The 18121-nt window shown below is 34.3% G+C and overlaps 1 long non-coding RNA gene and 1 pseudogene across 1 annotated transcript; both read left to right on the top strand.

Annotated features, from left to right (window-relative positions):
• Positions 1 to 2029: 2029 nt before the first annotated feature.
• LOC139781751 (uncharacterized) lies at positions 2030 to 5705 on the top strand. The gene is made up of 2 exons (XR_011720658.1): positions 2030 to 5197; positions 5268 to 5705. It is a non-coding gene; the product is annotated as an uncharacterized lncRNA (long non-coding RNA).
• Positions 5706 to 9895: 4190 nt separating this feature from the next.
• On the top strand, positions 9896 to 17565 carry LOC139781742 (retinol dehydrogenase 12-like; annotated as a pseudogene).
• Positions 17566 to 18121: the final 556 nt, after the last annotated feature.

Raw genomic sequence — 18121 nt, 5'->3', positions numbered from 1 at the left:
CTGGTATATATTTTCCTGCAGAACCTAGTAATGAACTCAAGATATACAGTGATGCAGATTACGCTGGAGACACAGAATCGAGGAAATTTACATCAGGATACATCGTGAAACTGGGCAAATCTATCATTACATGGAATTCTCAAAGGCAAAGTGTGACTTTCAACCACAGATGCGGAGTATATTGCCGCATGTCAAGCTGTGAAAGAAATTGCTTGGACGAAGAACCTACTAAAGGAGCTAATGGCCATAGAAATGAAGACCACCCTGTATATCGACAACCAAAGTGCGGCGAAGCTCATTAAAAATCCGGAGCTACATAAACGTACAAAACATATCGACGTACGGTACCATTATGTGAGAGAGAGATACAACGCTGGAGATTTTAAACTACAAGAAGTATCATCCAAGGGCCAACAAGCAGACATCCTGACCAAACCGCTGGCTCAACCGAAGTTTGTGGAACAGAAGACTTTGCTGGGAATGAAGAAAGGAAAGACTTTGTTTTGAACTACTATAATCGAGAGAAAGTAACAATTGCAAACTTTTGGTGGGAATGTTATAAATTAGAAAACTTTGAATTGTTAAAATCAACTTTAGAAGCTTTTGAATTACGCGCTGTCTAGTTCCGTTAGTATTTTTCTATTGTCCCAGCGCAGTTACTAAGGAAGGTCATCTTGTTTATATTTTCTGCTCTTCTTTTGTCCGCATGCTTTTTCGCTTGTAACGTTGTAACGCTAACACATATCGAGTCTCGTTCCGATTATATTTTGCCATTCCCAAGTGAAATACACTCTTTATAATAAACATTACAAAAAGCCTCATTTTTATCCCCTATTTTATGTATAGGGACAATTACTCCTTTCCTCCAACTTCTCGGAAAACCTTCTCCTTTCCATACTCTCTGAATGATTTCTAACAGTTTAAGTTTCGCTTTCCCTGTGCAGTATAGCCATGCCTCATTTTTTATTTTGTCTTCCCCTGCCGTTTTTTTCTTTTTTAATCTTCTTATCTGGTTCTCCATCTCCTGTATTGTAATATTTTCTTCCGTGTTGCTCGTCTTTCCTGCTTCGCCTTCCTTAGTTCCTCTGACCTCTGATCCCTGAAGAAGTGCCATAAAATGCTGTTTCCATTCTTCATTCGTTATCCTTTTTGAAATACCTACTCTTCTTTTCCTTTCCATATTAATATATTTCCATGCTTCCGTTTCTGTTTTGATATTCCTAATTTTTTCCTCCTCCTCCTTTCTATATTTCTCCTCTTTCTCCTTACAAAACCTTTGATATTGTAACCCCTTCACCGATTTGCCAAATTCAATACCAACCTACCTTTAATGATACTCTATCCATAAAAAGAATTCAGCTTCATATCTCGAAATTTGCGGAAATTAGAGCAATTGCGTAGATTTTTTAAGAAATTGATAACCCCTTTATTATTAGCAACTTTTTCTAATTTTATTATGTTCTATAGTTTTTTCTATTCCTATTTCATATATAATTCTTTAAGATTTGGTTGATTAGTTCTTGAGTTATAGATAAATCCACGCACACACACGCACGCACGCACGCTAACATGAAACACCTTGTTTCCCATAAAGACATTTCCAGCAATTCCGGCATGTTTATGCATTATATTAGCAAATTTGCTGCAAATTGTTATAGAAATAGAATTTTAAAGTACTTTCTTCCCACTGTAATTTGGAATAATGATAATTAATTCAATTCAATTCGGTAAAGATATTTTCTCGTAACACCCGTGAAAATTTTGCGAACAAAGAAACTTATTGAAATTTGAATGAAAGAAATAGACATTGATAACTGTATTTGCTACTGTATTGCATAAATCGCATGATTACATAAACATCACAAAGTCTACTAACAATGATTTATACCCTCTCAGAAAAGATTTCTGATAATAAGTCAAAAAATATACTTGACATGTTTAATCTTATCACAACCTGAAGTAGTATAAAAATAAAACAATATTGAGATTAAATATCGTTATTTTTATAACGATATTTAATTTTATAATAATAATTCCTATCCTCTTCTCTCTTAAGCTTATAAATTCTTGCGTTTAGACTAAATCATCTTCACGTAATGTTATAACGCGCGATGTTAGTGCCACAATAATATTTGACGCGAGAACGATGTGTGCTACCGTCTTTCGTCGACGTCAATAAAACGTGATACGCTATATTGACCGAGAACAAAGCATAAGTGTTTACATCTACATCGTAGTCGGGGACATAATGTAAGGCAGAGTAAAAACGTAAGTCATGAAAGGCTATTGTACAATAGCCTTTTACGCATTACGTTTTTCTTTGCCTTAATTAATATCTATGCTACGACAGACGTCTCGTTCTTTGTCATCAGCCGTACGCGAGTAACGTGTTCGTGCCTGTGGTGGATCTGATTATTGCCTGTGGTGGATCTGATTATTGCTTGCGGCAGATCTGATCTATGAATAAAAAGGTTACCAAATAATATCTGTGTTTTTGCGCATAAAAACCTTTACTTTTTATTCTATTACAAAAAGGAACTTGAAAGAATAATATAAAATTCCTGACAATCTAAAAATTCTTTTTTCGCAAGAGTAAAATAAGAAAGTGTGCAAGTAAAAACTTGCACATTGCTTTCTCATAGTTTTTAAGTGTGCAAGTAGAAACCTGCACATTGCTTCCTTATAGTTTTTAAGTGTGCAAGTAGAAACCTTCGCTCACAAAGCTCCTCTATGAGGAAGCTTGTATTTTATTGTATGTATAATTTAGTATTTATTTGTTTTGGCTTCCTCATAGAGGAAGCTTTATGGGCGAAGGTTTCTACTTGCACACTTAAAAACTATAAGGAAGCAATGTGCAGGTTTCTACTTGCACACTTAAAAACTATGAGAAAGCAATGTGCAAGTTTTTACTTGCACACTTAAAAACTATGAGGAAGCAATGTGCAAGTTTCTACTTGCACACTTAAAAACTATGAGGAAGCAATGTGCAAGTTTCTACTTGCAAACTTTTTTTATTGTGATAAGCTTTATTGCGATTAATATCTGTTATATTAGTCGATATCTCAAAAATTACGAAAATTAGAGCAACCACGGACATTTCTAAAAATAGCCAGAAATCGGTAATCCCTTCACCGATCCTTGCTAAATTCAACACCAACCTACCTTTAATGATACTCTATCTATAAAAAAAAAATTAAGCTTGATATCTCAAAATTTGCGGAAATTAGAGCAATTACGTTGATTTTTTTTAAACAGAAATCGGTAACCCCTTTATTATTAGCAATTTTTATTAATTCTATTATATTCTTCAATTTTTTCTACCCTTATTTCATATATAATTCTTTAAAATTTGGTTAATCAGTTCTTGAGTTATAGAAATTTCAGTAAACTCGACTGTTTTTTTTTTACAGAAATCGGTAACCCCTTTATTATTAATAATTTTTATTAATTCTATTATATTCTTCAGTTTTTTCTACCCCTATTTCATATATAATTCTTTAAAATTTGGTTAATCAATCAATAATTCTTTAAAATTTCTGTTAAAAAAAACAGTCAAGTTTACTGAAATTTCTATAACTCAAGAACTGATTAACCAAATTTTAAAGAATTATATATGAAATAGGGGTAGAAAAAACTGAAAAATATAATAGAATTAGAAATAGATCGATATCTCAAATATGAAGAAAGCTACAGCGTAAAACACACTTTTCTAAAAAATGAAAATCTCCTTAAAATCCATACCGGTCGACAGATTTTAATAAAATTAGAGGGGAACATACTTTCTATGATACTCTATTTGTGTACTAAAATTCAACCCGGTATCTAAAAAATTGTAGAAGTAGATGCGTGTACAAAAAGTCCGCGCGCGCGCGCGCGCACACACACACACACACACACACACACACACACACACACACACACACACACACACACACACACACACACACACACACACGCACACACACACACACGCACACACACACACGCACACACACACACACATACTTCCGGACATTTTTTTTACTAATATGATTTTTCGACATTTTGGAACATTCTAAACCTATTTCCATCAAAATCTCGAAAAATTTTTTTTTCTTAACGCGAGCGTGAAATAGGCCGCTTTTCGCGCTCGTTTTGAGTGAGCAAAACGATCCATTTCTCAATCGATGACGTAAGCGTTGAGAAATGGAGCCATTTCTTAACTAGTGGAGAAATGAAATTGTAAGCATTAAGAAATGGCTTCATTTTATTGATGTCTCATGGTGACCGCGGGTGTTAGCGGCAACTTCACGTTATTTTGCGTCGTGAAGTTACGTTTCATTACGCGTCAATGCACATTTTGCTCGCATTGTTAATCATGGAGATTTTGAGCAGTGACGAGGATTATTTTACGCCGCCCGAAATTCGCGCGGAGGCTTCTACGGCCCGAAGCAATTTGCTACCGGATGCATCTCGAGATAAATACATCGCGGCCTACAAGCATTTTCTAGAATGGCAAAAAGAAAAACAAACATCGTCATTCTCGGAAGATTGTTTGTTGTCGTATTTTAACGTTAAGCTAAAAGATATGGCCCCCCACGACCCTGTGGTCTCGCTATTCAATGCTCCGAGCTGTAATCGAAACGAAACAAAACGTGGACATTAGTAAATATAAAGAGTTGCGTGCTTTATTAAAAAAGAAAACGAAAGGCCATCGTCCAAAAAAATCCAAAGTTTTCACCAGTACTAACATCAGCAAATTTCTGAATGATGCTTCAGACGATCAATACCTGGCAATAAAGGTAAGCAGTAACAAGGAACTGTCTATAAACTTCATAAAAAAAATAAAATATACTTTGAAAATAAAAAAAAATTTTATACAGGTTGTATAACAATCATGGGCGTGTGCGGAGGTTGCAGATGCAACGAACTAACAAACATTAAAAATCCGACGTTGAAATACAAGACGAGGTAATTTTGATAAACGTACCCAAAACGAAAACTGGGATTCAACGGTCGTTCGTGATTAACAAAGCGCACGCAGCGACTGTCAAGACGTACATGGCACTTCGCCCTGAATCAGCAACCACTGACCGATTTTTCCTGCGCTTTAATAAAGGAAAATGCTAGGTGCAGCCGATCGGAATAAACACGTTCAGCGGCATGCCAAAACAGATTGCGACGTATTTACAGTTGGAAAATGCTGAATTATACATTGGTAAAATACTCAATTTTTTTAAATTTGATAACTTGATTTTTCAAATTTTTCAAATAATTTTAATGTGTAGGCCACAGTTTCCGACGCACATCCGCCACGTTGTTGGTCGAGGGAGGAGGAGACCTCGGAGAGCTGAAACGTCATGGCGGCTGGAAAAGCACCACGATTGCAGAGGGATATGTAGAAAATTCTTTCCACGGAAAAATCGCGACTTGTAATAAAATTACATCGGACTTGAAACCAAACAAGCCAGCACGATCAATATTGGGACCGGTTAATGTGCCAGCTCTTTCCGCGAAACCCTACATTGTTGAAAATCTGTCGGAAAATATTATAGAAATTCCCAATACATCTGCCAAAATAACAGTGCAAATTTCAAATTGTAGCAACTGTAAGATTGAGATTGGGAAGCAATAATTTTAATTGAAAAGATTATACGATTGTGATTAAAACTGCAATTTGTTGTTATTTTAATATAATATAAATAAAATATCATAATTTATGGAAATTTGTTACTTTCTTTTATTTCAATAAAAAAATCTATTTTTTATTTTTATTTTATTTTTTGTCTTAGTCGGGGGGGCTTTGCCCCCCGAACCCTCCACCGGGGCTTCGCCCCTAGGCCCCACCGGGGCTTTGCCCCGGACCCCATCGGGGGGCTTCGCTCCCCGAACCCCCCCATTTGGCGCCTAGAACAAGGCCTATTTCACGCTCTTGTTAGGAAAAATAGTATGTACAACTCGTGGGAAGAGTGGTCGAGCCCAAATGAGTGTGATGGTCGCACTCGCTTCGCTCGTGCGACCAACTTCACACTCATTCAGAATCGACCACTTTTCCCACTCGTTGTACAATATACTATTTCACCATCACAAAGCTTCCTCTACGAGGAAGCAATCCTTCAGATCCATTTATTGTTGAATCAAGAATATTGTGAGATCGTCATAAACTATCTAAGTCTTTCTAGAAAGTTATAGAGGGATAATATCAAGATTATTTTATTTATAGACTTAAGAAATTTTCATTTAAGATTAAAATATTCTTTTTTTAATACTAAATATAATTTGCGCTATTTTAATCCTATTTTATGATACATTGAAGAGTAATATCATTGGATCCAGAAATCTTTTTTGTGGGTGATAAGTTGATATTAGATCTCCGATTGCTTCTGTTTAATATTAAACAGAAGCATTCTTCGATTCTGTTTTTTAATATTACTAGACACTACAGACGCGCGCTTCGCGCGCGCTATTTAGCTTTAACATTATGCTATTACTATTACACTATTAACTCCTTGATACACACAACTGTCAAAATATGCAATGACAGCTGCAAATGAAATAAGCGCAGCAAGAGAACCAATCGGCATCGCGGAAAAGCGCAAACAATAAACTTTACATCTCTTTTTTAGACTTTTTTAATATAGGATATGGAAAAGCTGTGTATTTTAATGTATGTATGTGTTAATATATACGCGTTTTATTTACGCGTTATTACCGGTGTCTCAGCATCTAATTATATTTACAATTAGCACCGAATTCTAAACAAGCGGCGCGGTTGATATAAAATCCATCATGCTGCCGGAAAAAAATGCAAAAACCGCTTTTCTAACTGTTTCTTTATATATTTAGTGTGCGTACAACCGCGCATCCGTCTGAAAAAACTGTTCTCTCAAGCTGGTCACCACCCATGAGTATAGTACCGCGCCCACGTTGCTTGACTGATGATCGAATGGACAAGTTACGAACCTCCCTCTCTCTTCTCTTGACTGTGACGCTTCCTTCTTAAAGTGTTCAAAAGTTTTCTGGATCCTATGACACGGAAATTTTCCACGGAATTGCACATAAATTATTATAAAGCAAAACGACAACAGAAAAATGATAAAACAACCCTTACAATTAAATAATTAATTTGAAATAATATATGAAGTATATATTAAATTAATCTTTACTAGTCTTTACTACTAGGTGCGCAACTAAGTTTCCGGGTTTTTTTTATCAATAAAAAATGAAAAATTTCAAGAGAAATACAAAAAATGGTTTATTCAAAGTATCGTCCCTCGCTAGCTATACATTTTCGCCATCTCTCTGGCAATACATGAATACCGCGACAATAAAACGACGCGTCTTTGGACCGAAACCATTCATCCAACCAATTTTGCACTTCTTCGAAATTGGTCAAGTGTAGCCCAGCCAAGCCATGCGCCATCGACCGGAACAAGTGATAATCGGAAGGCGCCAAGTCTGGCGAATACGGCGGGTGCGGTAGCAGATCCCATTTCAGCGTTTTGATGGTGTCCTGGACGATGGAACTGCGATGGCACGGAGCGTTGTCGTGCTGCAATATCACTCGTTCGTGTCTCGTGTCCCATTCTGGCCGTTTTTCGAGCAATGTATGGTTTAAATTGATCAGTTGTTGTCGGTAGCGATGCCCATTGACAGTTTCGCCCGGTTTCAGCAGCTCATAGTACACGATTCCTTTCTGGTCTCACCAAAGCGCTCCTTGTCCTCAGTGTCGAAATCGCCACTTCTGAAGCGTTTAAACCAATCTTCACAGGAAGTTTTCGATGGTGCATGTTTGCCGTAGGCCTCCTCAAGCAAACGACGTGCTTCAGCTGCATTTTTTTTCAAGTTAAAGCAGAAAAGCAAAGCTTCCCGCAAATGCTGTTTATTTGGCACAAAACTCGACATCTCCGTTGTTAGAAAAAATATTTTTGCGTTGCGATATGTGTTTATATAACGACTGGTTATTGTTAACAGATGTCCAAGCTATAACTTCAGACAACTTCAGACATGTAAGTCGAGTACATGTGTTATTGGTGCCATCTATGTGTGAAACCCGGAAACTTAGTTGCGCACCTAGTATTATAATAAAGAGACAGAGTTTGTAGCCCTTTTTTTGTTCGCTATGATCTCGAAAACCATTCGACCGAATTTTTACCAGAAGTATATAAAATAGGGGTAGAATTTTCCGGGGAGTGTTATAGAGTGTATAGTTTTTCGTTACCGATTTTTTTGGGAACCGGTATCCGAAATGTTTTCAATTTTTCGGGAAATAATTGACCGAATCTTAAAGAATTGTATATAAAATAGGGTTAGAATTTCCCGGGGAGTGCTATAAAGTGTATAATTTTTTGTTACCGATATTTTTGCGAACCGGTATCCAAAATTTTTTCAATTTTTCAGGAAATAATTGATCGAATCTTAAGAATTGTATCTAAAACAGGGGTAGAATTTCCCGGGGAGTGCCATAAAGTGTATAATTTTTCGTTACCGATCTTTTTGGAAATCGGTTACGAAATTTTTCCAATTTTTTAGGAAATAATTGAGTGAATCTTAAAGAATTGTATACGACGGAATTGAACTTCAGTCGATAAAAAACTGATATTTTTCAATTTATAGCATTTTTGTGGATTGGTGTGTATGTATGTTTGCTTAACTACTCATTCGTTAGTGGACCAAATTTTAAAGTGGTATATATGAAATAAGGGTAGAATTTTCCGGGGAGTGCCATCATGTGTATAGTTTTTTGTTACCGATTTTCTGGAAACCGATTTTTCTAATTTTTTTGATTTTTTGGGAAATAATTGACCGAATCTTAAAGAATTATATATGAAACAGGGGGTAGAATTTTCCGGGGAATGCTTTTACATTAATCTACCGATTTATCGATTTAATTAAAACCTGTTTAAAAGTTTTATTAATTTTTCGAGGATGGGTTTAATTGCCACGATGTGTATTATTTTTCGATAACAATTTATTTTTTTTAAACCGGTTCAAAAATTTAATTAATTTTTCGAGGATATAAAGGATTCTTTGCAAATAAATATAAAGGATTCTTTGCAATTGCCTGATAAGTCATTGCCTGATAAAGGAATTTTTTTGATTAAGGATATTGAAACACAAATGAAGTCGTTTGAAGAAAAACGACTCCCGGGCGAAGCCCGGGTAACCAGCTAGTGTTAAATAAATGTTAAATAAATGTTTTTTCAATTTATTTTTGCAAATAAATAATTGATGTAAAATAAATATTAAATTAATGTTGAATAAATGTTAAATAAATGTTATTTCAAATTATTATTGCAAATGATTAATTAATTTGAAATAAATATTAAATTAATGTCGAATAAGTGTTAAATAAATGTTTTTTCAAATCATTATTGCAAATGAATAATTAATGTAACATAAATATTAAATTAATATTGAATAAAATGTTAAATACATGTTTTTTCAAATCATTATTGCAATAATTAATGTAAAATAAATATTAAATTAATGTCAAATAAGTGTTAAATAAATGTTTTTCCAAATCATTATTGCAAAGGAATAATTAATGTAAAATAAATGTTAAATTAATGTCGAATAAATGTTAAATAAATGTTTTTTCAAATCATTATTGCAAATAAATTATTAATGTAAAACAAATATTAAATAAACGTTAAATAAACGTTAAATAAATATTTTCTCTAAATCATTATTTTAAATGAATAATCAATATAAAATGAATATTTAATAAACATTAAATAAATATTACTTTTACAATAAATTGTACAATGTATAATTAATGAAAAATAAATATTTAAAAAAACATTTAAAAAACATTGTCTGCTGATTGGGATGTGCATCACGATTATTCATGCAGATATTGTTATGCAGATATTTATGCAAATTTATCTGTTTTTACGTCATCATTTTTAGTCAAGTATGAGCTATAGTCTATATAAGAACACGAAGATAAAGTCTGTGACTATTCAATAAACAAACGCGTTCAATCGAATATAGTATGTTCAGTGAAATCGATAGTGAGTGAATTCCAATAGAAATAGTCAATCGCATATTGGTGACGTCGTGGATAAAGAAGCACTATAAAATGTGGTTCTTCAATAAAATGTGTATGAGCAAAGCACGTCTTGACGGCAAAACTGTTGTGATAACAGGAGCAAGTGGTGGTATCGGCAAGGAGACTGCCAGAGATTTATATGCAAGAGGTGATTTTATATATATATATACTGAAATGATAATTTAAATTATCCTAAATTTTAAACTTAAGTAGATATTATATAGCATTAATGAAATATAAATTTGTGTTATTCGTTAAGAGATGACAGTGCCAAATGTCATTGTTATGCAACCATACTGTTATATAACAATACTTCATGAGAACACTATATTCATTTCTTTACTAGAATATTAAGTTTTTTTCAATTATCTTTGCTTCACTTATAAATTTATAAAATTTTTTACGACTCTACAATTAAAAAGTATACTCTTAAACACATTCGTATAAATAACGTATGCATTTAGGCGCTAGAGTAATTCTGGCTTGTAGAAATATGGAAAAGACAAATGAAGCAGTTGAAGATATAAAGAGCAACCCACCTTCATGGTAAATATATAAACTTAGATATATTATAAGAAAAGCAATTAAATTAATTGTAGGTACTATTTATTTTAATTTATTTGTTTTGTGTTTTTATGAACTTATATTTATCTTAATTAAATTTTTTCATGATGGAGAAAATGACGATGTGGTCTGTAAATCAATGGTTACTTTTAGGATGAGAAAGGATGAATATAAAAATAATGTGGGTGAGCTTGCGATTTATTTTCTGGATCTACGTAGTTTTAAAAGCGTGAAAAATTGTGCTAAGAATTTGCTGACAAACGAAGCAGCTATTCACATACTCATAAATAATGCCGGTGTGGCTGCGTCTCCATATGAAAAGACAGAGGATGGAAATGAGACGACACTGCAAGTTAACCATCTTGGCCATTTTCTTTTGACACTTCTGTTACTGCCAAAAATGCAATCGTCTTCTCCCAGCTGCAGAATAGTCAATGTCTCATCATTTACATATATTTGTATGTAAAAGCATGTATGATATTGTGGTACAGCTATAAAAATGAAGTAGAATGTTTATCATTTTCGTTCAGTCCTTGTTGAAATTACAATTGTAACAGAAACATTCTATTATAGTTGCTGACATAGATTTCGATGATATTAATGGAAAAATCTTATGCCCCACTTGGAAGTTATGTACAAAGTAAATTGGCGAATATTCTGTTCACTAAGGAACTCGCTCGTCGATTGAAAGGTATACCAAAGGAGGTAACATTATGGATTAAGATAGATTACATTACATTTATTTAATACTACTAATTTAATACCTGCTAATTAATACTTAACAATTACTAATCGATTGGGTAATTGTATAGATGGGGGGGATCACCTTGGATGACCTTGATATTTTAGTATGTTGTCAAGGTCACCCTCCTGAGTGACCTTCAGAAGGTTTCAGCCCGCGCTTGTTATTAGTTAAAAAGTTATTAACAAAAAAAGTTTGGAAAATATAGCAGCTATTTTGAGTATTGAAAGGCATAAATACTGTTAAAGCGCGTCATCTAACCTATGTAGATATTAGTGACGCGCTTTAAACAGTTAAATACTTTTAAAGCGCGTCATCTAACCTATGTAGATTAGTGACGCGCTTTAAACAGTTAAATACTACCTACATAGGTTAGATGACGCGCTTTAACAGTATTTAACTGTTTAAAGCGCGTCACTAAACTAAACAAAACTAAACAAAAAAAAGTGTATGCGTAAACTATTTCGACATATATATTAGTCATTTATGCCTTTCAATACTCAAAATAGCTGCTATATTTTCCAAACTTTTTTGTTAATAACTTTTTAACGAATAACGAGCGCGGGCTGAAACCTTCTGAAGGTCAGGAGGGTGACCTTGACAATAACATACTAAAATATCAAGGTCATCCAAGATGATCCCCCCCATCATTACCCCTATACAATTACCATCGATTGTTAATGATTTTTTATATGTAATAAAAAAAAATACACTGAAGATAAATAAAGATTTTGATTTTTAGAAGCAAATATTCACGGGATAAACATATACTCTTTACATCCTGGTCTAATTCCGACCGAAATAACACGGCATAGCAGTAATACGTTATTTCCAGGTGCAAGTTTTTGTTATAATACTTGTACGCGATTGTTTTTTAAAAATGCTGAACAAGGAGCGCAAACTACAGTATATTGTTCTGTGGATGAGAAGACAGCCAATGAGACCGGTCTTTATTATTCGTAAGAATATACTAAATATGTACTGTACAAAATTATTTTTATACAGAATATTATATATATACCGGGTGAATCTTAATGGATGCACCAACCATTTACCATAGGAGATGAGTTACCGACCGCAACTGTAATGAACCGAACGATCCATAGGTGACACCAGCTTGAATCGACCGCTTCGATCGACGAGTCCGAGGTGATGTACAGGCAAGTTAAAAACTGTGAATCAAATAACGTATATCGTATGTTCATACTTTTCTAATATATCCAACTGTCTTACGCATTTTTCTTTTTACATATAATTGTATTTAATTTGATTTCTTATTATTCTCCATCTATGCGCAACGTATTAACCGCATGTACTACGTTTACGCGAGCGTTACTTTTGTAGTAACTTACGATAATTCACTCGTTTACGCAGAGTAAATTATCGTAAGTTACTACAAAATTTCCTTTACGCGAAGGAATTATCGTAAGTTACTACTGAAGTAACGCTCGCGTAAACGTAGTAAGAGTATCTTTTTTATACGATTTTTTTTAAATATTTATATTTTAGTACAGTTTTACTTGGTGGCGATTTCTTTTCACGCTTACGCGGAACATTTTAGCGCGTAAAAAAAGAGTTGGATATAAGCGGAAAAAAAATAAAAATATTCTACCATTCTTATACAAAATTGAGCAATTCTACTTTTCTACAAGAAATATTCTACTGTATACTTTATGGATATAAAAGTAATAATGTGAAAAATTAGAAGTAATAACAGTGGGCTTCCGCACCACCCTTGAGGTACCACCAATAGCGCTTTAGGTTTTTTCGCCTGGACCCGTAATGTACCACATTTTTAGACCTTTTTCAGTATAAAGGTTTAAACAGATGTACTAAAGTCTTACTGCGTGTAAAAACGCACACAGATGAAAAAATTACATCAACGTGACCGTGCGCAACACATTACCAATTTATCATGTTTTTATCTCAGTATGCGTGCTCGAAATGGTTTCCCTCCAGCCTCTCACAAAATGTAGCCTTTTTTAAAATTACACGATGCACCCGGCGCAAGACCCGTGGACTTATTGCACGACAAGCTCGTACAATTAAATCCTTCAGATCTTGAGCACTAGCAAGTCGCGTTGTGCAAACTTAATTACTGCACTAAGAGCCGAAAAACAGTAATAATTCCTGTATTTTTGCTCACTCTCAACTTTTAATCTTTCTTACAGTAACCATTACGCGCTACTACAGTAAACATTCTTTCAGTAACCAGTACGGATCTCACAGTAACCATTACGATAAAAATCAGTAATGATTCCGGTGCAATAATTAAAAAAAAAATTTCTTTTTATATTTTCAAATAGGTCTAATTTTTTTGAATATTTTTAAAGTTTAATTTGTATTCGTGGTTTCGCATATTCTATTTTATTAATTAAAATTACGCACTGTTTTACAATTTTTGAAAACACATTGACGGGAGACGGGATTCAAACCTAAGATTCCGGAATGACAGTTTAATACGCTAACGCTGAGCTAACAATCTATTCTACAATAACTGTTATGAATCTCTCTGAACTGCTCTGAACTCGCGCGATAAAACGAATATAAAGAGCCAACAGTACTTAATGGTTACAGAATCGCACATGATTGAATAATGGAACTTCTCAGCAATTATTTCTTTTCTATTATTTCTTTCAGACAGTATCGCTTACGATCTTAATCTTTAGATATTACTGTGTTTTTCAGTAGACATTACTTTTTTTTTAAGTAAGCATCTGTGTATTGAGAATAAAAATTGAGAATGAGTGCAATTTTGACAAGGGCTACATTTTGTGAGAGAATGGAGGGGGGCCATTTCGAGCACATACTAAAGTAAAAATATGATAAATTGGTGATGTGTTGCGCACGGTCACACGTTGATATAATTTTTCATCTGCGTGCGCTCTTACGCAATATGACTTCAATGTATCTATTTGAACTTTTATACTGAAAAGGTCTAAAGATGTGGTACAATATGGCTCCAGGCGAAGGTCCACTTTAAAAAACCTAACGCGCCATTGGTGGTACCTCAAGGGTGGTGCGGAAGTCCACTGTTATTACTTCTAATTTTTCACATTATTACTTTTATATCCATAAAGTATGCAGTAGAATATTTCTTGTAGAAAAGTAGAATTGCTCAATTTTGTATAAGAATGGTAGAATATTTTTATTTTTTTCCCGCTTATATCCAACTCTTTTTTTACGCGCTAAAATGTTCCGCGTAAGCGTGAAAAGAAATCGCCACCAAGTAAAACTGTATTAAAATATAAATATTTAAAAAAAATCGTATAAAAAAAGATACTCTTACTACGTTTACGCGAGCGTTACTTCTGTAGTAACTTACGATAATTCTTACGCGTAAACAGAATTTTGTGGTAACTTATGATAATTTACTTCGCGTAAACGAGTGAATTATCGTAAGTTATCGCACAGAAGTAATCGCTCGCATAAACGTAGAAACAGATACAAAAGATATTTCTTTCTATTAGTCTAGGATCCGGCCGCGTGATTTATACGTTTATCTGTTATTTTATCAAAATGCGATTTTAATGGAAGATTACATATCAGGTCATACATCGCGGCCGGTGTGCCTAGCAAAATCTTGCCGCAAGTACCCTCAATTAGAGCTGTTTTAATTAAATTTTTTTAGACAACTTCGTTCATTTGTTTGCGAAGGAAATGAAGCGTTATCTAAAAGAGAGTGATCTAAAAAACTTGAAAAAAATAGGTCGCCATCTCTCAGTCTGGCCGCAACCTCCTGGCAGCCAGGTGCAAAAAGGTCCTTTTTCGTTAATTATCAACGTTCATCGTGTATCGAGACAATTTTTACACAAATTGAAGCTAAATTTTTCCTCTACACGATGGAATATGGTTGCCTGCGTAAAAGCTGCCGCAACTGGTGGTTGCCAGCGTTTGAATGACTCGCTCTCGCCTGCGCGAGCTCTTTAATCTTACAATGTGTTACAATGGAATAATCACAGCAATTTCCTTGAATTTCTTTAATATTACAATAGTTTCTAAACAAGTTTCAAAAATTCCTTTTATAAATAAATTCCGCCCCTCATTCGTCTTCCGACTCGTCTGAACTCGCAGCATCATACTCCAAATCATCAGAATTATCATTCGCGTTTTCAGAACTTTCATTCATCGACATGCGCAATACATCTTCGACTTTCAACGGCGTTGGGTACCCAACGAACCACGTTGGTTTCAAAAAAACCATCTAATAACCAACCGCAATCTTCAGCGCGTAATTTAATACAACACGGATCTGTAGCATTTTGCCACATCGAATTTACAAAAATTGCGCGTGTCGATGAATGAAAGATCTGAAAACGCGAATGATAATTCTGATGATTTGGAGTATGATGTTGCGAGTTCAGACGAGTCGGAAGACGAATGAGCGGCGGAATTTATTTATAAAAGGAATTTTTGAAAACTTGTTTAAAAACTATTGTAATATTAAAGAAATGCAAGGAAATTGCTGTGATTATTCCATTGTAACACATTGTAAGATTGAAGAGCTCGCGCAGGCGAGAGCGAGTCATTCAAATGCTGGCAACCACTAGTTGCGGCAGCTTTTACGCAGGCAACCATATTCCATCGTGTAGAGGAAAAATTTAGCTTCAATTTGTGTAAAAATTGTTTCGATACACGATGAACGTTGATAATTAACAAAAAAGAACCTTTTTGCATCTGGCTGCCAGGAGGTTGCGGCAGACTGAGAGGTGGGAACCTATTTTTTTCAAGTTTTTTAGATCACTCTCTTTCAGATGACGCTTCATTTACTTCGCAAACAAATAAACAAAGTTGTCTTAAAAAATTTAATTAAAACAGCTCTAATTGAGGGTACTTGCGGCAAGATTTTGCTAGGCACACCGGCCGCGATGTATGACCTGATATGTAATCTTCCATTAAAATCGCATTTCGATAAAATAACAGATAAAGATAAACGTATAAATCACGCGGCCGGATCCCGTACTATATTACTACGTTTACGCGAGCGTTACTTCTGTAGTAACTTTCGATAATTCCTTCGCGGTAAAGGAAATTTTGTAGTAACTTACGATAATTTACTCTGCGTAAACGAGTGAATTATCGTAAGTTACTACAAAAGTAACGCTCGCGTAAACGTAGTACATGCGGTTAATACGTTGCGCATAGATGGAGAATAATAAGAAATCAAATTAAATACAATTATATGTAAAAAGAAAAATGCGTAAGACAGTTGGATATATTAGAAAAGTATGAACATACGATATACGTTATTTGATTCACAGTTTTTAACTTGCCTGTACATCACCTCGGACTCGTCGATCGAAGCGGTCGATTCAAGCTGGTGTCACCTATGGATCGTTCGGTTCATTACAGTTGCGGTCGGTAACTCATCTCCTATGGTAAATGGTTGGTGCATCCATTAAGATTCACCCTGTATATATAAAATAACAATTCTGCATTATGTTTTTTTTTTCGTATTTTTTTATACATAGAAACTGCGGCGTTTCCACTACATATTGGAAGGCAAACAATCGTCAGTACGCCGAAAAATTGTGGAATGTATCCTGTCGTCTTTTGCATCTGGAACCAGAAAAAAATTTTACCACGTTTTTAGAAACCGTTTCACGTCAAATGCTTTAAAAAAATTTCTTTATTCTTAAGAGAATATTGTGGGAATTTTTACTAATCCCCTAACCCGGGAAAAAAACCTCTTATTTGTTCATATTAGTTTATATTAGTTTATATTAGTGGATATATGATTATATATGATCATATAAGAAATGGAAAATATAATCTTAAACAATATTATATGGCTATATATGAGAGTATATAATTATATAAGGCCATATATGAGCATATATGCCTATATACCCGGGAAAAAATACCTCTTATTTGTTCATATTAGTATATATGTATATATATAATTATATATGGTCATATAAGAAATAAAAATATAATCTTGAACAATATTATATGGCTATATATGAAAATATATAATTATATATTTATATATTCCATAAAACTTCTAGAAGTATAACCTTATGTAGCCATATATGGTCTTATATGCTTGTATATTATCATGTCTGATCATGTAAAAGTATATTTATAAAGCTAAAGATAACACAGGCCCACAAAAAAAAAAGTATATTGCTCTGAGGTTGAGACCACATTACTCCTATGTATTTTGACCCGCTGAACACGAATCTGCAATAAAAAATAGGGGTCGCCCAGAAGATTTCAAAGATAACCTCAAAAAACCGTAAAAAACCACGTTTTTTAGTGGTAAAGGCTTAAAAAAAAGAATATGATTTGTCCCAGGTCAAGACCAACCAGAATTTTATTGGTAAACGCACAAACACACTTGTGTCAGTCTTTCCTAATGTTTAGACTATAAGAAAAACTGAAGACAACAGCAGGCTGAAGGCGAATCTGAAGATGGTTATACCTCTGAGAGCGGGAAAATTTGGCAATACTCGCACAGTTATCGTCTGTAAGTCCACTTTGGTGATCAGAAGATTTTATACTGTAAGGGAATTTAGTGACTGAAACCCTGCATGAGGCCTTAAATGAAGGTGATCTTATGAACGAGAACTAAATTGGTTTACGCTTGCGTATGCGTTTGTCATCGAATGACCTATGTAAAGGACTAGCTGCCCAGGTAGCAGAGTGACGTCAAATGACGTATTAATTCCGTCTTAATGACGTCTCTAACGTCATTAAGACGTCTTTAGACGTTATCTTGACGTCACTCTGCTACCTGGGTGGTTACCCGGGCTCCGCCCCGGAGGACATATGTAATAAGA

The sequence above is a fragment of the Temnothorax nylanderi genome, unplaced genomic scaffold (assembly GCF_030848795.1).
Source record: "Temnothorax nylanderi isolate EJ_2023f unplaced genomic scaffold, tnyl_v1.0 TNYL_tig0359_pilon, whole genome shotgun sequence".
In the NCBI taxonomy this organism is placed as follows: Eukaryota; Metazoa; Arthropoda; class Insecta; order Hymenoptera; family Formicidae; genus Temnothorax; species Temnothorax nylanderi.
Note: the sequence above shows the minus strand (reverse complement) of the source record. Positions and strands in the feature narration are given on the sequence as shown.